Here is a 22,427-nt window from a genome sequence, read left to right as displayed (position 1 = left end):
GTAGGAACAGTCGTCAGGAGCGTTGGTGTAACGCTCACCTGATTTCCATGGAGGCGCTGGGCTGGACTGAGCTGTCGCCGTGTCTTCTAGTGTGACTCGTAGATCTCGGCCTTCTCCTAGGGCTGGTCCCCTTCTCACGATGTACCGGACGTGTAGAGTGAGGTGTCTGCAGACGGAAGAACAAGGATTTAGGAACTGGATTGACTGAACTTCTCCTTCCTCAGTCCTCTTATTCGAACCAAGGGCGTGGCTTGCTCACCTTAGATATATTAAGGCCGGGCTCTCCATCCTGCGTCTTTGCAGGGGCGCAAGTACCAGTTACTTCACTGGTTCACTGACAATCCTCTTGATTGCAGAGGTTGATGCTGGAAGATACCGCCGTTTACCGCACGAGCGGTTTCTTGATAGTTATTGGAGCACCCTTAATTTAGTCCCTTGCTCAGTCTCCGGATGTCAAGATTGAAATTGTAGAGGAATGATGCGGCGAGCAGGTGAGTAGGAAAGATGACCGGTTGCTGTCACCCTTTCTAATGTCTCTCTTTGTCCTGCAGGTTTAGGTGCAATGGACGCTGATGAATAAGTGCCCAGGATCGTGCAAGCGCGTATGTACGAAGAAGATGAAGCGCGGTGCACGTAAGTAAAATGACTGCTGTTTGTTTCAAAAGCACGCCTTAATGTCTCTTTTGTCCTTGCAGATCGTGGATGCAGAGAGCGTTGCTAGATGGATGCCGGCGAACGTGCGAGCGCGTAAGTAGAAAGTTTATGGTTGGTTTAGAATGGGCCTTAAAATGTCTCCCTTTGTTTTGCAGATGCCGGCATGCAGCGCTTCTTGAAGTTCAGAACGTGCGGAGCGCAGGTAAGCAATTCAAGAATGCAATGCTTAATCAAGTCCTTTTCTTTGCAGATGTCGATGGGGAGCCGAAGAAAGCGGCGGAAGGCTTTGGAAGATGCCGCCGTAATTGGTAAGTAAGAGTGCTGCTCTCGAATTGAATTCTGCTAACCTGTTGTTTTGTCTTGGCAGGTGCAGCTGAGGATCGGATCTCTAGCAGGTAAGGAATTCGTTTTCACAGGAACTGGAGCTGAAGAATCTCAGGAAGACTGGAGCTGACACAGTGAGCGTCCTGCTGCAGATGCAGAATAACGCGAAGCACGTTTCATCAATCGGGTGTGGTTTAAATAGCCTTCTGTAGTGCTTAGGCGTCTTCTTCCACAGCCTCGCCCAGGTAAGAAAAAAGAGTTCCTGTTTTCCGATTCCAGGGAGTGGCTCCTGCCCCACCCAGACAGGAAAAGTAGTTCCAGGCAGAGAAGGATCAGAAGACCATCGAGCTGGTAAGTAAGCAGCATGGTCTGCTGCAGGTAGGTCCACCCAAGCACTCTTAAGCATTATGAGCCCGGCGCTTCCAGCGCCGGGACCGGTCATCTTTATGAGCCTGGTGCCACTGGCGCCAGGACAAGGTCCAAAAGGTCCCGATAGGGACTGGCTGGTACCCAGGATCAAGGTTATGGGCCTGCTTCCAAGGATGTGAGGCAAGTCCTGACCCCTTGGAAGCAGGGATCATGACAGTTGGGCATATTTCTTTGCCCAGTACCAGTTCCATATCACTCACGTTCCTGGATCACAAAACCTGATCGCCGACGCCTTATCTCGAAGACCTGACTACGAGCCCACTGAAGACCAGGCATATCCTCAGATATTTTCCCCCACAATCTTTGTGGCCCAGGCAGTCAACCTCCTTGAAAAAATCCAAGCCCAAACCCAATTCTCTGATCTGTGGAAGGACAAATCCAAAAGAAATCCTTGGAATGTAAAGGTCCGAGAAGGTTATTTGTTCAAAGACAATCTGTTGGTCATCCCTACAAAAAGACTACAACAGAGAATAATGAATCTCTGCCACGATACCCTACAGACATCGTGGTGTCACCAATACCATCCGTCTGATACAAAGGCAATTCTGGTGGCCTAGGATGAGAACCGACGTATGGCAGTACATTCAATCCTGTGTTGTCTGCAGTCAAAAAAAACACAATAACAAGAAACGAGCGCGCCTTCTACTACAACCTACATTGCCAACTAGGCCTTGGGAGATTATCACTACGGACTTCATTGTGGAACTGGCACCCTCCCGTGGGTATACCACCATCATGGTTACCATAGACCTGTTCACTCATATGGCTCATTTTACGCCCCTACGTAAATTACCATCCTCTTCTGAACTAGCAGGAATCTTCCTGGAACACATATTCCGTTTACATGGACTCCCTTCCAAGATCATTTCGGATTACGGACCTCAATACATCTCACAATTCTGGAAACATCTCTGTCAATGCTTAGGGATCCAACGTGCCCTTTCGTCAGGTTACCACGCTCAAACCAACGGAATCACAGAACGTGTCAACCAAACCCTGGAATAGTATCTTCGATGCTTCGCCACCAAGGTCCAGGATGACTGGTCGCTCCTGATACCCGTGGCTGAATTCGCTTACAATAATTCTGACCATTCGGCACTTAAGATCAGCCCCTTTTATTGTAGTCAAGGATTTCATCCATCGGTCCGACCTTCTGTTCTTCCCCAATCTACACCAGTACCTACAGTTGACTCCTGGATCGAAACCCTTGTCAACATACATAAAGAAGCCAAGGAATTTTTGGAGAAGGCCAGGAAACAGACCAAGAAATATGCAGATTCCAGAAGAAGACCTCGCCCTTCTTATGCAGTCGGTGATCAGATCTGGTTGTCCTCCAAATTACTACCCCGACATCTACGGCCTAGTAAATTGGCCCCTCGGTTCTATGGTCCATTTTCCATTAAAGAAATTATAAATCCTATTTCTTATCGGATCGAGTTTCCTGAATCCTGGAAGAAGATACACCCAGTCTTTTACACATCTTTATTGAAACCCTACTATCCATCCTCCCCAAAACCCTCCAGACCTCCTCCTATACTGGTCGATGACCAATTGGAATATGAGGTATCTCGGATTTGTGATTCCAGGTATAGAAGGGGCCAGCTTCAATACCTGGTTGAATGGAAAGGATATCTTCCTAGCGAAAGAACCTGGGAACCTCTCTCAAACATCAAGGCCCCACGGCTGCTCAGAAGGTTCCACCTCATCCACCTGGGCAAACCAGGAGGGAAGGGTCTTCGGAGGAGGCATGCTGTCATGAATCGCAGGGTGCGCCCCTTTTGGGCCTCATGGTCCCTGTCACAACATTAATACCTCCAATTTGACCGTCCAACGCATTCCCTTCTTGCTCCATGCGTTGGACTTAACCTTTCTCTATTTCTAGACCACGCCTTCCGTGGCTCTGCGCGTCTCAATGCTATAGCGACTAGACGTGTGCTGCGTAGCTCGCGGTTCTTCTCCTTTCCACTCTGCTTTCCCTTCCTCGAACCCCCCCCCTTTCTTCTCCCTCATGGATTCTAGTTCTAGCGAACTTACCTTGCCTGCTGGATTCCTGGATTCGACCCCCTGGAAAACTGAACACATTCTGGTTTCGGCAGCGACACGGGCCGCCTTCTTCAAAACCCGATCCATCCGAAAGAAGGCAGCTTCCAAGGACACCGGTAAAGAACGGATTCAGGTGAGAAGGGGGGAACTCCTTGACAAATGCCCTATATCTAGGCACTAGCAAACGCAATATCAATAAACTCCAAACTATCCAAAATAATGCCGTAAGAGCGGCCTTGGGCATCCCTAAAACACAGCATATCTCCCACGTGAGACGCTCCACCAATTGGCTGTTCAAAAATGACAGAATCAAGCTCAACAGTCTTTCCAACAAGGCCCCACTCTACCTCTCTGATAGATTCACTAAACACACCTCAGAGCAACCCATCAGAAAAGCACAATCCAACTGACTAAGAATACTAAGAATACCCCACTTAAAACTAAAAAAAACAGGAGATGCTATCTTTCCAGTGCTGGCTGCGCAACTATGGAACTCCATCCCTGATTCACTAAGGGCCACATCTCCCTTCCACTCCTTCAAGACTAACGTCAAAAGGTGGCTGCACTCACGAGACCTGTGACCTCTTGTGCAAGTATCCCTGAATTCTATCCTGCAGACTATATCTAAGTAAGAAAATGCAAATAATTTAAACTATCTATTGTATATATGTACACTATTGACACAATATTTCTACCTGTATATATCTGTATTCTATGTCTACTCCTTACGAAATTATGCAATCCATAACCACAGAATTTGATTTCTGTATCCTGTATTTTATGTTTGACCTACGGAACTATGTAACCTTAAAGCACCCAGATACCCACGGGCCCGGTGCGCTCTATAAATGAATACACAATTACAACAACAATTACAATAGCAATGATGAATAGCAGGGACGCGAGAGTCCACCTTGTATAGTACCCAGCCGAAGGCTGCATTTTCTTGAGACAAGGCCATTGGTAGGAACACTGCCAGAGGGATCTGTATAAAGTAGGATCACCCAATGTATAAACATTGGTCTAAACCCTAGTAGTTTCAGAGTTGTAAATCGGTGTCCCCACTCAAGTCTATGAAATGCCCTTTTGGTATCCGAGAGATACTGTGACTAATGGATTTGGAGCCCACTCTCCATGCTTCAGTGTCGGCAGCAATGTCCTTACATTGTCTGCAACATGCCTTCCCTGAACAAAACTGATGTGGTTTTCATGGACCGTTAGGTGTATCACTTTTTCCAGGAATTTCAACAGGACAGGGTCTTGGCCAGGATTTTACAATCAGTGTTGATTGGCCTTCAGTTACCACAACGAGTTGGGGATTTATCTTTTTTTCAAAATGAGGGTAATTAAGGCATGCCTGAGAGTATCTGGTAAAGTTCCTCACCCAAGAGACTCAGTAAATATTTCAGGCAGAGGTTAAATGGCAGAATCAGGTCAAATGCAAATAAAACGGTATTGGGATGTCCATCCCTTTCAATTGTATTGGTTTTCAATCCTAGGATTGCTGAGCAAATGTCTTCAATTGATATTGCATCATCCATAGTGTGTGCAATATCCTGAGAGTATCATTGTAAACCAATTTGAGACATGAGATGTTCTATTGCCAGGACATCACAGTTGACTTCAGAAACAAAGGTTTTCATAATAATCCTTGAACTCACCATTAAATAATTCTGGGGTCAAACATACGACTTCCTCTGTATTTCTGGCAGCCCTAATCGCCCTTTCACTCTTTTGTCCTTCAAGTCTATATGCAAGGAAGCAACGTCCTTTCTCCGCCTGCTCAAAACAATTCAACCAGCTTCTGAACATGCCATATTATAGCTTGTCTGAGATAATCATGTTCAATTCATATTATTTCTTCCCAAGTTCAGCCTGAAAAGTTGGATTCAGTGGTTATATACTGGCATTCAATTGTTTGTGCTTCTTTGGGTAGACTTTCCATTTAATGTTCTTTTCTCTGCCTGTAGTACCCAGTCATTTTCATTATAACTCCTCTCATGTAACACTTGGAAGTTTCCCATATCACTTAACCAGATCTGCCTTCTGTTAGTTTTAATGCCATGAAATCATCAGCTTCCTTAACCACTTCATCAAAAATCTTCTTGGGTCTCTAGAGCAGCAACAAACTGATTTTGGTGTAAAAGTATGAGGTTTCATAATTAACTCGTAACAGTCAAACTATTTTTCCTAGATCATTTGAGTGCAGTTTCACGAGTTAAACACTTATTGATGCAAGATCCTCACATACCAAATACAAAGGAGCATATGCAATGTCTGGGTTTTCCTTACCCAACAGCAATCATTTCCTATGAAAAGTCTACAACGTAAAGGAAGTTGAAAGAGGAGTGGACCAAAAGAATGTAAATACAAGTTAGCATCTTAGAAAAATGAGGATAATAGAATACATCCAAGCTATCCTCCTAAAAGTAGTAGGTGTGTCCATGCTCGGCGTAATGTCTTATTTTGCACACTTATTTACAACAACAAAATCAGGATTCTTCCGTGTTCGTATAGTTAAAGTGTAACAATTTCTCCTTAATCTGATTAAGCCACTCTGCATGCTACCTATATCGGTAATTTGATCATTATGTCCAGCTGGCACTGCACTTGGAATCAAATCCAGACACAGACTGCCTAGGTATTATTGCAGTAGGCACACATTATCCACCAAGGGCGGAATACTAGACACAGAAAAATTGGAAGTGGAAACTAGGCAAGAAAGGACAGCGGGGAGCAGTCAAAGGCATGTTTACCTACACAGAAGTTAATATCCAAATTAAGGTTCGAATTAATTCACTTTTGCATACCGAAGCAGGTTCAATATTGTGCACTAGTCAGACCATGGACTTTTACGAGGTGTCAGGGAGAAAGGACTTTGGATTGTATCACAGAGCCTGTAATAGCCAATTGGCTCAGGAACAGCAGAGGGATGGGGAAGATCACCTAATAAGGATTTGCAGATTACACAGCCTTACAATATATATTCTTGGGATCCACTCAACAAATAAAGGTTGACAGGACAATGATTTTTGCTGCACTCTTGACTACTGAATATCAAGGCAGAGGAAGAGACCATTCTATAGGAAGAAGGGATGAGAGGAGGAATGAAACCATACCATGCGTGAAAGACAAAGTTCGTCACACTGCAACCATAGCTACTCCAGCCCTTTTCAGAGAATCAAGGCAAGGCATTCCCCAAAGGTAGAGCCCAGCAGCCAATCGCGATCCAGCATACTAGTGTCCCATACAGCAGAGGGAGGCTAGAGGATGTATGTAAAAGCCAAAGCCCTATCAATTGTAAGGACTCTGAGTAGTTGATAGAGACAGAAGGAGCACATTTGTGATGGCTGGAGAGGGTAAGAAAATAAAAAAGAATAAGGACCTGAGACTGAAGATGGATCCTTGGAGCCTAGGGAGAGCAGGAGACCGGAGGCTTGCCAAGAGGCAGAGAACACTTGTGTAAAGAGAGGAGAGGAGGTTGAAGGAGCAAAGGAGGCTTGGGAAAGACAGACCCTGAAGGTAGAGAATCAAGCAGGACCCAGAAGACTGGGGTTAGAAGGGTCAAGGAGAAAGGGGTATTGATTGACCCAGAGGGCCAAACAGAGAAGTACCAAGGCAAGTGTAGAGAAGGAGGTACACAAAAGGGCGAAGGAGAGGGCGCTACAGAGGAACTGGAGTCTCATCAAGTGTCCAAAAGGATGAAGAAGGTGAAAGTGCTGAAGAAGGTGGGCTAGAGAATATATATCTGCTGTGTGTAAATAGTGATGAGATGGAAAAGGAAAGAACTAGAGATAGACGAAAGTGAAGCAGAGTGGTGGAGGAAGTACTGAACAAGGTGGAGAATGGTGAAAGCGGAGGTGACAAAAAGTAGTGAGTGGGAAAACATTGGGTAACCTCAAAAAGATAGTACCAAGAACTAAAGAAGTGAAATCAAAAACAAGGAAAGAACTAAGAGTAGAAGTAGTACAGAGTAACGTGGAGTGGCAATTCCATGTTGAGACAGTAGTAGACCTGAAGACCAAAAGGGGCTACTGTGATGAATCCTTCAGATCCCTCATTAAACCCCTGACTAAAGTCTCCTCCCATGTGTCCAGGGAAAGACAGACGCTTCCTGATCCTGACCTTGGGGGTGATGTACTGCGGGAGGATCGCCTGGGAGGAGACAATGTCCGGGGTCATGAAGAGATCCGTTGGGATGAGAAACAGTATCCATTTCTAAAAGGGAAGAACCTTTTTACGGTACTGAGACAGGTAATGGCTTATTGTCGTTATGATGTATCTGAACCACACATTGAGCCTGTTGAAATGGGTAAAGCTGGTGTGACATATTTAACTACCCCAAGGAAGGAACTACCATTTGAGGCTTCTAAAGTTAAAAATCCCCCTGACTCCCAGAGGTAGAGTGACAGGAAACATATCAATAATTGCTTAAACAAATTGCCTTCCTTTTTCTAAATAAACTCTTGCGACTTTTCCTTAAATGTATATAAGAGAATAATCTGCATTTAAAACTAAAAAGCTGAGCAGAAAGCCTAATTCTAGTGATTGGGACTACAAGTCCCATAATTCCATAAGTACTGGGGACGAGGAAGAGGGATCCAGAGCAATGTTGCAGGAGTAGTCAGCTTGTTAAGTCTAATTACCGACACCTAAGGGAAACATAGAGGCTTAAAAGGCCCCCTCAGGTTCAGGCCATTAGATGGCGCTGTAGCTGGAGGGGTTGCAGCAGTAGCAGAAGTAGAGCACAGTGTTGGCAATCCAAACAGAAGTGGGTGTACAGGAGGGAAGCCGGGACTTTGACCAAGCAGATTTCAGCAGCCTGTCCTGAGAGGGTCCTGCTTCCCCAAAATCTAAAGTGCCGAGGTTGCACAGCGGAAGGCGTAAAGGAAGACTGCTTTTCCACAGGTATTGCAGAAGTTACGCAGCAGGAAAGCATCCTGGAGAACATAGCTGGAGAGTGTTCTGCAGCCGAGGGTCTGAGGAGCAAGAGGAGCTCCTTGCCTGTGTGGCGGGATTGAAGGAGGAGGCCAGAAGCAGTCTAAGCCCTGCTACATGTGAAGGGGGCAAGACAGAAGCCGGTGGGTGTTACCGAGTGTTCAAATCCCTTGCATGAACAAAGGCAGGGAACTGTATCCATGTAGAATCACTCGCGTACAAGTGAAAGTTACATAAAACTGAGGTTAATTGTCGGACGGTGAGAAGTATGAAAAGTAGCACTCGCGTTTAATTGAAGAGCATTCATTTCACTCGCGTAAGTGTAAAATGCTTTGAAATACGTTAATTGAAAACCAGAACCTCTTAAAACAGATGAGACTGGCCGGGTGTGCCCAATAGCGATTCTGAGAAAAAGGTTAACCTAACAATCAAACTATCAAGTGACAATGTGAAACTGAAGTTTAGTGACTGAACAGGTTCGGGCAGGGGGTGCTGCCATGGCTGCTCACCCCTAAACGGACCAACCCAATCTTATGGCTTATTCTCCATTAGCTGGTTGACTGATGTGTCCAGTCCAGTTTGTACAGTAATCTTACCTCACATTTAGCCTGATTGTGTTAGTTAGCCATATCTCACATTTGGCCTGTTTGAGTTAGTCATGTAAAGATTGGAGGTGGGTTATCTGTACTAGAAGCACAGCGCACCCCAGCCAAGATAATCTATTGTTGGTAGCAATGGATGAGCAATCAAGGCTTAGCTCCCAGGAGGCGATACAGGTTGGTTCTTAAGTACAGTGTAGTCCCCGAGCCCCACAAAGGAATGTGCGCACACGGTTAGGTGATAACACAGGTTTTTATATAAATAAGATTCAATATATATACACAATCAATAACACACTTTGTACTCAGGCAATTCTGATATGGTGAATATGTACAATGTCTATGTGGTACCAAAGCTAACTCTTGACTCCTTTAAAATGCACCAACTGCTGACAGTCTCAATGGCATACAAATCAAATAGTAATGTGAATCAACATCAGACATAGGAAGGAAGACAAGTTAGGTTAAACAATGGCAGAATACTTGGTCCCTACCCAAGACACAGTTCTGTGTGAGGTACCCTCCACAAGGGGCAACCTGTAAATAAAGTGCATCAACAAACCCAGTCCATACATGTTTAAAATAGTCTTGTTTCCTGCTAAAATGTTCTACTACCCCAATGTACCCGATTTAGCAGAGTTTTTTCGATGTTTCGTCAATGGGTCCTTCGTGGGTGTACTCCCTTTAAAGCAGGAGCCATGGGTCGTCGAGATTCCTACTAAGAAATGTGAACACTTGTCGGGGGAGCAGCTTTGACCTTCGCCGTGCTCGTTGACGATCGGTCGTGGATGTCCTGTGAAGATGAGGCAGGCGGTGCACCTTGATGACAAGAGTTTGTTGCTGCAAAGCAGATTGATGAAGAAAGTACGCCCAAAAAGGGCGCCGGGTCATTGCCGTTGGGGTCGATGATCAGGACTAGACCACGGTTGGCTTGTGGACTTCAGGTGGCGGGAAACCCACCGGGGGATTCTCCTCAGTCGGTGAGGGCCTTGACTTTCTCCGGCAGGACAAAGGGGTCAACGGTGATGGCAAGGGAGCCCTTCTTTCAAATGTTCTAAGGCAATGGCGCGACGAAGCTTTGGCCGACGAGGTTCCAGCGGTCCTCCGAGCCTCGGTCAACGGTGATAGTCGTCGACGGCCTCGACGTCCTGGTGCTTTACTTTAGTGTTTCTCAGCAGACCCCTTCTCTGGTCGACAGCTGTTTGGGACTGACTTGTAGCTCGGAGGGGTCTCCTAAACAGGTCCTCTCTTGGATCAGTCCTTGACAGACGCAGCAGCATTCAGATTGGCGAAGGAGGGCAGCAGAAATTCTTCCAGCGGGCTTCAAGGATAAGCAGTTTCAAGTTCCAACTTCAGCTTCTGAACAATTATGGTAAATGAGAGGTCGCCAGATATACTGTTCCGTCTCTCATTCACACTGCTGAGCCAAACTCAGGTAGCCAATCATTCAGAAGGGTATTCTTGCAGGCAGGCAGCCAATCAGGCTCACAGTGCATTCAGGCCATTCACTTCCAACCAGACAATCCTAACGAGGAATGTGGATTGGGACAAGTACCCAGCCTTTCAGCACACAACACTGCATTCATGACAGTTTTGGCCAGGGCTGTCACCTGAAGGCCGAACCCACAACATACAGTCATTGGGAAGGCTCCAGCCAGTCTGGCCTGGATTTCCCCACAATATCATATATGAAACTTCCACCCAACAGCCAGTCAGGGGAAGGGACAGAGTCAGGGCTTTCCAAGACTTTAGGAAAACAAGGTAACAGATACTAGAAACCAAGAGACCACAGGGGCCATCTTGTCTTCTATCAGAATCAACTGATTCTAATGGCAGCGCCTGGGTATCCCAAAAAGGAGGATACTCAGAGCACCGGTCAAATTCAGCATGGAACTGCCACCAGCCCATTCCCTGCTCTGTGGGCCATGCACAGGTGCCCAAAAACATACACTAGGGGTACAGGGTTGTCCACCCACCCTTGGGTGCCAAAGGGGTATCGCAAGGGTCTGTTCACCACAACCAAGAGGAAGAGCTGCACTGCCCGGAGTCCCACATGGACTCCTGTGCAGAAAACAGCATAGAACAAAAGGAGTACAGGACAAGGACATGGAGGCCCTGTCCCTCCAATGCATTTCCAGCATCACATGCCATATCTCATATTTAGTCTGATTGATTTGGTAAATCATACTTTTTAAGTGTTCATGAATTTACTGCTGTACCCCGGTTTAGTCCATACTCCTATCCAGGTGTCCCAAATATAGGTGTTACTAGATTCAAGTTAGCCACACTGTAGTCAGCCATATCTGGCATCAAGGTCAACTGTGTTTGTTAGTTATACCTGGCATTGCTGCTGTGTCCTCAATCTGAGCTTCTCTACCCCTTGTCAGGCATCCCAATTCTAGGTGCTACCACATTCTGTGCTGCATCCTCAGTCTGGGCCCATCTTCCCACCTGCTAGGTATCCCAAAACTAGGTATCAACGCTTTTAAGGTTTGACCACAATCCTAGCCCCCCACCCACTTACCAGGCATCCCCAAGCCAAGTACTGCTGTTGTGTCCCATCTTGGGCACCCCACAAACCCTGGTAGCAAAGGTACAGGTGCTTTTTGAGTAATCACTGTGTCTCCAACCTAGACACTTCCATCCAACACGGGTTTCGCATAACTCAGACAGCTCAACGGCCCAAATATAGGTTGTCGCTGAATCGATCGGCAGTGCTGCATCCCAAAGCACTCCCCCGCAGCATGCAAACCACCAGGTCTTCACCACTTTAACGGCTCACTAGCCGCACAACCCGCCCTCTTTCTACAGCATAAACCAAAGGACCCTGAAGACAAACACCCCAAAAAAACACAAATGGGCAAAAACCACATCAGAGCCAGAAAGGAAATACCTACAAACAACCAAACTGCAAGGGTTTACTGCCCCATGCTCAACAACCACAACCAAAAGAACCCCAAGATAAACACCAAAAACCAAACTGGAAACACAAAGGAAATAGCAGTAAATGATCAATCCGCGAGGATCTACAACCCCTGGTTCAAAAACCACAACCTCACCCCTCACCCCCACAATACCCAGACAAGGGAAAGTTTACCCAAAGGATAAGGACACCTAAGGTGCGCACACAGGAAGCACCATTCCCTTTGCCTCTAAAATCTCCTCCCTACCCAATCTATTAACTATCAGACTGTAAGACCTCCCCCTTGGCCCCGATCGTGCCTCCTCCCCCTCGTCCACAACCACAGGCCACAAAAAGCTACAAAGAAGCAGATGGAACACTACAAAACAAACTAAACTCAGGAAAGTGTTGACAGCGGGCAAGTGCCCTTGTGACCGAAACACAATAACGCAAACTCATTAAACTAGTAGACTCCAAAGGACTGCAATATACCAAGACACAGAACGGGCCGATGTGAGAGAAAACTAGGATAAAGAATAAATCAAAATGGAACTACACCATGGCACCTCGCCAATAAGCAAAGGCACGACAACAGAACACACACCCATAAGCATGACAGAAAATAGAACAAACTCCTAGAGAAGGGAAAATCTTCATACCCAACACCATACCTCACGAAAGACCACCAACCAGAACAATTCACAACCACAAACAATGCTAGACGCTCCAGCAAGATGGCAGGACCGCAAAGGAAAAGACCAGAAACATCCAGAAGGAACAAGGAGGGAAAACAACGCCCTAAATCCATATATAAAAAAAGACTCTAGGGCACATACAGCAACTGCAACGAAATACAGAAGAGGAACCTGAAGTGGTCAGGGACCCAATACGAAACCTAACATCTATTCAATTGGTAAACAGACCATACTGAGCACACCTCACATCCTGAGAGAAACAAGGACACCCGCCATAAAGACCACCATAAAACGAAACCGAACAAAACAAAGCACTGTGAAAAATATACACTGCAATCTAATCAATGCAAGATCAATGTTCAAACATGCTACAGAGATCTACGATCTACTGTCTGACAGTGGAATAGACATTTTATTTGTCACAGAAACCTGGTTAGATGACAACTACAAAGTCACACTATACAGCTGTCTATCCAATAACTTCAAATGCACACAGGTAAACAGGAAAGGAAAAAGAAGACAACTTGCAATAGCCTACAAAGAAAACCTGAAAATAAAAACAGACGACCCGCTGACCAGAAACTGCGAATCCCTCGTCCTTCACCTGACCACTAATTCAAAAATAAACCTCCCATTCATACTCATCTACAGACCACCGACCTACAACGCAATATTCGTAGACATCTTCATAGAAGCCACCACTAAAGTAGCCATCAAACATGACCACCTGATTATCCTCTAGGACTTCAACATATGGTCTGAAGAAGAGAACTCAAACGCTCAAAAATCACTATCAAGCAACTTGACAATGAAACTACGTCAGATGGTTAAAGGAGCAACACACACAGCAGTACACTCGACACAATCTTTGCCAACAAATATCTGATCTCTGCTGCGCCACTAATACAAATATTATGGAGCAACTACCTCATCATACCATTCATGATCCAACTAGCAGCTAAAGTACCCTAACAGCTCCAAAAGGTCCTCGCAATCTGGAAAAGAAATTGGAATTCCATCAAAAGTGGTAACTTAAAAGAACAACAGAATCTCCCCAGAAAAAACCTTCATCCCTTCATAAAAGAATACAGTGACAAGATGGTGCACACTCCACCTCAGTACAATGAGAAAAACAAACCAGAAACTTTAAATTAGAACCCGGCAAAAATAATAAAAAATTAAAAACAAATTTGAGCATACAAAAAGGAAATTCTTAAAGCCAAAAAGAAATACTACGACAACCGAATCACAAAGGCCACCAACACCCAGAAAGATCATAAATGATATGAGAAACCCACCTGGATGCAACAACACAGCGGTACCTTCACAAAAACTATGCAACGACCTTGCATACCACTTAAAAAATAAGATCACCAACATAAATTGCATCATACAAAGCAGATCAATCAACCAGACCGTGCACAATGCCCCACCGACCCAGGAACCACAGATCAACTTGCAAAGTTTCACCCAAATATCAGTAGAGAAATCCATCAAGCTGGTGAAACTTGGCAATAAAGCAGGCTCCAAAATGGACGCATGGCCACCAGACATCTATACATCGATCTTTACACAAGGCATGCCACTGGAAGACCACAGAAACCTCTTCAACCAATCGCTCTCAACAGGGACAGTACTGCGGACTTTCAAATCTGCGTACATCAAACCACTCTTCAAGGATAATACGGGCGATGTGGAAGACCTCTCCAACTACAGACCGATATCAAAAATTCCCTATCCGGCACAACTGGTAGAAACCTATGTCTATGAACAAATACTGGAACACGTAGAAATACACCAACTATTGGACGAGGCATAAGTCGGCTTCAGACATATGAGAAGGACAGAGACGACACTTCCATCTTTCTTGGATGACAAAGACTTAAAGACCAACGCAGAATCCAACACTTGGCACGGTTACTACTTGAGCTTTTCCGCAATGTTTGACACAGTCAGCCACAACATCCTCATCAAGAGACTGGAAGAAATAGGGATCACTGACACAGCGCGCGCTGGATTAAATCGTTCCTATCTGAAAGAACAGAAACAGTATTGATAAAACCATTCAAATCCACTCCACGGGGCACCACCTGTGGAATACCATAAGGATCCTCTGTATCCCCACTCCTCTTCAACATCTACTTGACTCCACTAATCAACCTCATCAAAAGGAACGGCCTCACCTGCTACAACTATGCAGATGACACCCAAATCATCTACAAAAATCAATGTACAAGAAGAAAACACAATGCTAGTAAACTGACTGAAAGAACTCTACTAACGGATGAATACAAACAGCCTCAAACTCAACCCGGGCAAGGCAGGAATCCTGATTATATACAAAAACCAGGAAAGTAACAAATACATCCTATGGCCCAAAGAACTAGGAAAGGCGCTCACGCCATCAAAAATAGTCAAAAACCTTGGAACCCTAATGGACAACAAGCTAACCCTAGAACTGCAAGTAAACTCAATCAAGAAATGCTTCTTCCACCCACACACAATCAAAAAAGATACTACCATTCCTCTCCTTTACGCACAAAACTCTAGCCATCATCTCCCTCATCAGGTCCAGGATAGACTATGCCAACAGCCTATACCTCGGAATGCCGGATTCCTTAAGAACTTAAACATATACAGAACGCAACGCCCAGACTTCTCAAACTCTCACGAAGGGACATCACACCTGCGCTAAAGAAGACACATTGGCTGCCAGTCAAAAAACGAATCACATTAAAAACAATGTGCATATCGCACAGAGCAATCCATGGCCAAGGAGCAGAACTCCTACGAAAACAAATCACCATTTACCAGCCAACCAGAACACTCCGAACCAGCAGCGACATCTGCCTGGACCCTAAACCGTACACAAGGAAAACACTTAGTGCGTCAGCATTGTCGCAAAAATGTGGAACTCCCTCCTAAGAGAAATAAGAAACATGAAGGACCATCTAAAATTCCGAAAACTCAAAAACCTGTCTCTTCAACTCAGACGAAAACAAATGAGCAACATCCACACACATATGGCAAGACGGATGACTAGACGATACAAGGGCAGGGAGGAGGAGAGACTTCCGAGTGGGAGGGAGACCCGGGTGCACCCATTCACATGGAGGTCCCTACCGGTGGTTAATAAGAGATGGGAGCATCCTAGGTTTAACCACAGACAGGGCATAAGAGTTGAAGGGGAAAGAGTGGTGACCAAACAGATAAACCATGCGGCCCAGATTGCTTAAGGGCACTGGGAAGAGATCCCCCCCGCATCCCCAAGGGGCCCAGTGAGGCGATGGCGGCTGCACACCAGGATATGCCAGGGGCCAAAGCAGTGTAGACATCCATTATTCTGAACATGGGGGGAAAGGGGAGATGGAGGAGGCAACACCACTAAATAGCCATATAAGAGGGAGACCCTCGCTCCATAGCACACAATACGCTTCACTGCAGGCCTGAGTACCACAGGTGGTACCACCAATAACCAACTCACTAAAAACCTCATCCCTCTGCTTACACCTCTCAAACTTTAAACAAAACACAACCATACCTATTATTGCATAACAAACTGCAAGCACTTCACTATACCGCAACAATGAAACAAACCACACATAGCTTCGCACACAGCACATAACTACTGACCGAAAAATCACACCTACATCAGCGAATGGTGTAAACCGAAGTGAAGCTGCCAACAGCACATCACAGCTCTCTGGTGCTTTTCCTGCTCTGTCCTATTACCTTACCCTACCCACTTGCTTTTCAGTTCTGCCAGAGCGCCAGGGGACCACTCCGGTGACGACAGTGTGTGGTATAAATATCGTTTAACATAACATTATTCATTGTGAGTTTAGAAAACAAGCATTTCCCAAGCCAAGAGTGAAACAAGCATTATCCGTAGTCAAGAGTAAACTAAGTACTTCCCAAAGCCAAAGTGTAGTGTAAGCATTGCCCAAGGCCAAGAGAGATACAAACCATGCCTGAGCCAAGAGTTGGTCAAGCATTGTCTAAAGCCAAAAGAGACTAACAACAAAGCATACAGTTAAGCTACTCTGGTTGTCAGGGAGCACATGGGTGAATGCACGGCTATGAGAAGGTGAAGCTTGTTGATGGTAATTATACCTTAAAGGTTGGGGTAACTTACATTGCCAAAGCCACAAGGAGGAAGGTATAGTTATATCTTTAAAGGCATTTTGGTTGTTGATGCCGCAGAACGACAAGAATAGCAAAGAGGCTGCCCTTCTTAAAAGGTGAATGTTCAAAATAGGCATGCCTTGTTTACTTGAAAGTGCCTGGGGATCTTGTTGTTTCTGAAAAGGTGTTTCAAGATGCAAAACAGTTGAAGCTGTAGTTTATGTTGATGTTGGGGAAAGACCAGTGGCAAAGAGGCTGCCTTTCTTAAAGGTGAATGTTCATAGGGAGCGTGCCATGCCTACATGAAGCTGTTAAGGAGCACTCATGTGAATGTTTTCTATTCTGGAATACTGCTAAAAGTTACAAAGGCACAAACTGTTGAACCTGTAGTAGAACCTTAGGTTGTCAGTAGATGTATACACTTCAGAAGATCAGTTAAATGTGGAACACTGGGGGCCAGGCGAGGAGACCCGCATGGTGACTACTTGCAGAAGATAACCTGGTATGAAAAGTCATCCAGATAGAAGCAAGGCTGCTATGAAGTCATCCCGATAAAGATATCAACTGTGCTATATAATACTGTTATAAAAAGATTTAAGAAGTGCTACCAAAAAACAATTTCTTTGACCTTGCCAGACGTGTTTCTTTTGAATCTGAATCGGATCTATATTTCTTCTTTGACATTACTAAGCTGCGGCAAAGCATCGCAACCCAGAATATCAATGATGCTATTTGATGAAAAGGAAATTATTGCTCAAGGAAGAACAGAAAGCTTTCTGTTGGTTGAACATTGACATTTCTTTTAACAAAGTGAAAGAGTAAAGTACTGAATTGAAACTTTATTGTTAACATGGATTTCTTTTTGTTGAACATTGGAGTTGAATTTAACTTGAAGCCTGGGAAAGGGGAACTTGCCCAGGTTACCAAGAGAAACTGTGAATATATCAGAAATACAATTGTTGACATTGTTGTGAATTGCCAGTACATTTTCTTTGCCATACATTTTCTTGTTTATTTTATGTTTAAGTGTGAGGACCAGATATCCAGTATTAGAGTTTTTTCATTTAGTTTTGATAGGCAGGGAAATCCTCATCAGGGCGGGATAGTGAGACATTTGATGCAATTCATGATTTAATAAAATGGCATACTTTGAGAAATCATTCAACTGGTATCCGCCTCACATTTCTGACCCCTCACAGCAACTTGAAAGGTAGGTAACTTAGTGGAAAGCTTTGTGGGAAACAAATTTGAATTTTGAGGAGCAGAGGAGAGAGAGTGATTGGAACAGGCAGTGGCAGGAGCAGGAACCTGACTGAGGGAATGAGTGAGGGGCTTAGTGAGGACTGTAGGGAAGGCATGGTATCAATAGCAATCACAGACACAATAGATGCAAGTTTCAAAAACCTTTTTTTGTGTTGTAGTAAGGTTGGGAGAATGTCTAACTGGCCCTAAGAATGCGAGTAGTCTCGCCCATTAAAACAGCAAAGAACATGTCCAAGTCAGTCTAGTCAAAATAAAAAGGCTTATACTAAAAAGACCTAACATTACCCTCCTTCCTAAATGACAAATGTTTAAAGGGAATATATAAAGGAAAAATAGTATCTCAAAAGAAAAGTCAGAATGGCTTAGGTAACAACTCCCTTCAACACGTTCAGAAGCACAGGGTCTCAAGAGTTTCTTAAAAGGATAGGTGGTTGGCACAGTTCTATCAATCTGGCACACTTTGGCTTACTGGTAAAATCCAAAAGTTCAGGATTGGGCTTCAATCTTTTGACAGTTCAACCAATATTTTAGGCTCTGTCTGCCTTGTCAAAAATGCACAGTTCAAGTCTCAACTTGTACTTTACCACAGTTCAAGATAGGCTTCCCTCCGCCGAGCTCGAGCCTGTCTTTTCATACTTAACTTTACTTTGCCACATGGGTCTCCCTCCTGCCAGGCTCAAACCCTCTTTTCTCTTTGTGGGAGTTCCCTTCCCCAAGCCGGTTCCATACAACCATTTCAACACAGGCTTCCCTCTGCCAGGCCCGAGCCTGTCCTTCTCTTTGTGGGGGTTCCCTTCCCCAAGACAGTTCCATACACATTTCACCTTACTTTACTTTCACCATGAAAGACTTTTGAAACTACAAGGATTTCACATAGACCTCTGCGTGACCACTTCGACCTCTCAATTCAAATTAACAATCTTCATCAATTCTCAACACCAATGCTTCTTGGTACTTGTAGTTCCTTGGAATTATCCTTTCTTGCCTTTGCCCTCTTGGCATGCTAAAGTTCATATATTTCGGTTTTCCCATTCAATCAACTTTCATTCATGATCACGGTTACTTTCTTGCCTTTGCTTCCCGCTTTATCAAAACTTCAAACACTTCACAGAGCCTTTGAACGTGAGACTGCACCTACCAGGACCACTCTGTTACTTTGAATCCTCTTATTACAGTTCAGCGACTGTCTTTTCTATTACCAGTTTATCGGCACACCCGCAGCCTTCAACTCTTGCTCCAGTTTCACTTGTCTTTGACAAAACCGGGCCTTTGTTGCATTCGATAACTCACTGGTCATGTTAATTTGGTTTCTTTTTTCAGCGCCTTTCATGTAGCAGCCAAGGCCATTACCAGTACTTCCTCTGCTCCTCCCCAACTTCGTCATTCACCCGGGAGGGGAGTGGGCCGCCTTGAAGCACTTTGAAGGTAAATCCTTTCATCGGTCTTGGAACGCTTACAGCCTTCCAAAAGTATGGGATTCTCGTCTGGCTCTCTCTCTTTCTCCGCAAATTCTGATCAGCCCCTTGGCCTTGCAACTTAGATACGTGGTTCGCATCAGCCTGGAAGAACTGCTCCTTCTCCTATCCAGCCTCACTCAGTGTGTGTCTGTGTGCGCCACCTTTTATCCTAACAGGAGTCCTAACAAGTGGCAGGTGTGTGTAGTTAGGATTATGTTCCCGACTCTGCCTGATCTCATTAAAGGGACACAGCCATCGCAGGTCATGAGAGGTAATCTTTCTGGCATCATTCCTCCTCTTTCTCGGCTCAGTAGTGTAGTCAGTGTGGAAGGGGTGGAGGAATTATGGGAGCTGTAGTTTCCTATAAAATAGGTAGGGATAGGGGTTAGATGGACTGTGAGAAAAGGGGGATGCCATGTCTCGCCATCAGATACTTCTCCCCCACTTCCCGAGGACTCCCTACCCAGGTGACCCTCCATCGCTTGTCCACCCCCATGGTCGGGATCCAAAAGAGATGGCCTTTCCCTGGCCACCTGATTACGGGATCCCCGGGGACTAGGCTGTGAAACACCCTCTGATGTTTCAAAGGACCCTTCCCAAGCTTTAGGGAAGTCTTATCATTTGGCTCCTATCATTGCTTGATGGTCTGCCAGTCACAGTCTCACTTGCAGAATCCACTGACATGCTCCAAGCACAAAGCGAACACCTTGGACTGAGAACAGACCTTGAGAACTGTGGGGAAAAAAGGGTATGAGAACCTTTAAATATGGCACTGTCAGCGAACAAGATATGCCAGATGTGAGGAAAGATTGCCCTTTTGGCAACTTTCTCTCCAGATACTATGGACCCCTCCCCCCCACACGTTTTGCATTCATTCTTGAACCGGTCCTGACTTTTTACATGGAAGTGAAGCCTTCAGCTTCACTCCCCTGGTCTTTTGCTCATTTTGTAGTGGGAAACTGATCAGTCCTTCAGTTTATCAGTAATGGGAATTTTGTCTTTTTACCTGTTTGAGTAACTTTTTAATAGTGCACATGGAATCTTACAATGCAGTGATGTGGAGATACTTTGTATCACCCAAATCTTTTAGAGTCAGGATTGTTGGTTACTTTTATACGTGCCCAAAGACAAGCTGGTGGCAGCAGATATATTTTTACCATTTTTGCATTGTTTTTAGTGTTCACATTCGTGTTTACCACATCTGTCTACTAAACGTGGCTGGTGCCCCAAAATGGCTGTGTACCAAGATATTTCGCTTGTCCTTTGGCCCCATTGTTGTTTGGCCTTCTTCCGGCATTTTCAGGTCGGGAAACCCCCTATATGGTCATGCCATTTGTGTTTGGAACCAGGAAGTAGGTGGGACTGTCGGCTCCCACTACACAACTGAAGTGCCAGAGAGTCTAGATGTGGGGCATGAGTGAAACCCACAGTGGTCCCTCAATGGATCACTGCCGGCTGTTTGAATGGTGCAGATCCTTACTATTGGTGAGCTTGGACTTGCTTCCCGCCAGGATTTACGATAAGAGGAGGACTCCTGCAGCCATTTCTAGAGATCAGCGTTAGAGCCAATTACCCTTCTGTAGAAGAGCAGCCGACTGATGATCCGTGGACGACTCTGGAAGAGGCTTGGTATCCCTTCCTGGGTTTAGTACGGTTAAGCCCTGCTGGACTACCTGATCTATGAAGGCCCTTTGTAGTGCTTCAACCCTTGAACTGGTGGCAGTCTCGACGCCTTCTGGAGGATTCAGCCATCCTGACCCTTCAAAAGTGTCTGTGGACCACCCGGTGGTCGCCAGCTCGTAACACAAGTCAACCTCCTGCCAAGTTTCAGCTTCCCAGCAGCATCCTGTTCTGGAAGGTCTTCTTAAACCGCAACTGAAGAGACACCTGCTACGCCGGTGGAAGTTGCTGTCCTGTGAGGTGTCCAGAAGAGTCCTCCATTGTTGAATCCTGCTTGCCTTCTTCACCAGGGGTTGCATCCTGCATCAGCTGCCGACCGGAGAAACCCACAGACCTGCAACCCCTAGACAACCTGCACCAGAACAAACAGTGGAAAAAGCGCCAGCCAGAGAACCCCAGTCAACACATCAAATCAACTGGGAAAATCAAAGTCAGGGGATTGAGTACTCGCAAGACATTCAGCAGCCCCTGTCTGCCCTATAATAAATGTATTCAATTGCATCACTTTTTGATCATTTGATCCAAAAGCTGTCGCTAAAGATAGGAAACTAATTTTATGGACCTGTAACGTTGCTGAAGTATCTTCTGAAAATGTTTCACCACCACAATAATTCTTCCTACATCTGCCGCTTCTCCAAAGAAGAAGCATTGTGACTTTTGGGTACAAGACCCCTACATCACAGGGATTGGACTTCTAAATTAGGTTATTATTTTTATGGACTAGTTTCATTATACTACCGCATTACTTACCTACTTTTGAGCTGACTAATTTATTTTACGTATTCTTATAAATCTCAAGGTGACTATATATGCTTTATAATGGAGTATTATGTGATAGTGCTACCTGCTGATTTCAATTCTTAGTGTGGTTTTTGGGCCTATAATAAATTGAGTATTTTTGTATTTAACTGTCCAAATTGATTTATTGTGCGTTTTACTGCATGGACTCATTGTGGAACCCCGACCCCACTCACTTTCTCACGAGAATAGCCTTGACTGCTCTTCATTGCTACCTTGATTGGGTTTCGTCTAACCTCTTACAGTATCCCTGTTATCCAGAACTAGGGTGGACTTCTATAATCTGTCCACCAGGGCAGATTGTAGTAATCTATGTTAACACCAGGACAAATCCGGACTGATACTTCATACCAGCCAAACTCTTTGTTGAACACTACTTCCATGAGAGACACTTTCATTTAGTTAAGCTTTATCAGAGCAACATTCCTTCATGGAAAACCACCACCCGAACAACTTTTATTTTAATGCAGGCCGTACTTTACTATTTTGGCCAATCCTGTGCCCATTTATTAATGAAACC

At 45.0% G+C, this 22,427-nt stretch overlaps 1 protein-coding gene across 2 annotated transcripts in view; it reads right to left on the bottom strand.

Annotated features, from left to right (window-relative positions):
- TRPM7 (transient receptor potential cation channel subfamily M member 7) overlaps window positions 1-22,427 on the bottom strand; it is a 2,599,208-nt gene that overhangs the window by 1,544,088 nt on the left and 1,032,693 nt on the right. The window lies entirely within an intron of this gene.

This window comes from Ambystoma mexicanum, chromosome 11 (genome assembly GCF_040938575.1).
Source record: "Ambystoma mexicanum isolate Mex_15411 chromosome 11, UKY_AmexF1_1, whole genome shotgun sequence".
Classification (NCBI taxonomy): domain Eukaryota; kingdom Metazoa; phylum Chordata; class Amphibia; order Caudata; family Ambystomatidae; genus Ambystoma; species Ambystoma mexicanum.
The sequence above is the reverse complement of the archived record's forward strand: the minus strand, read 5'-3'. Positions and strand labels throughout refer to the sequence as shown.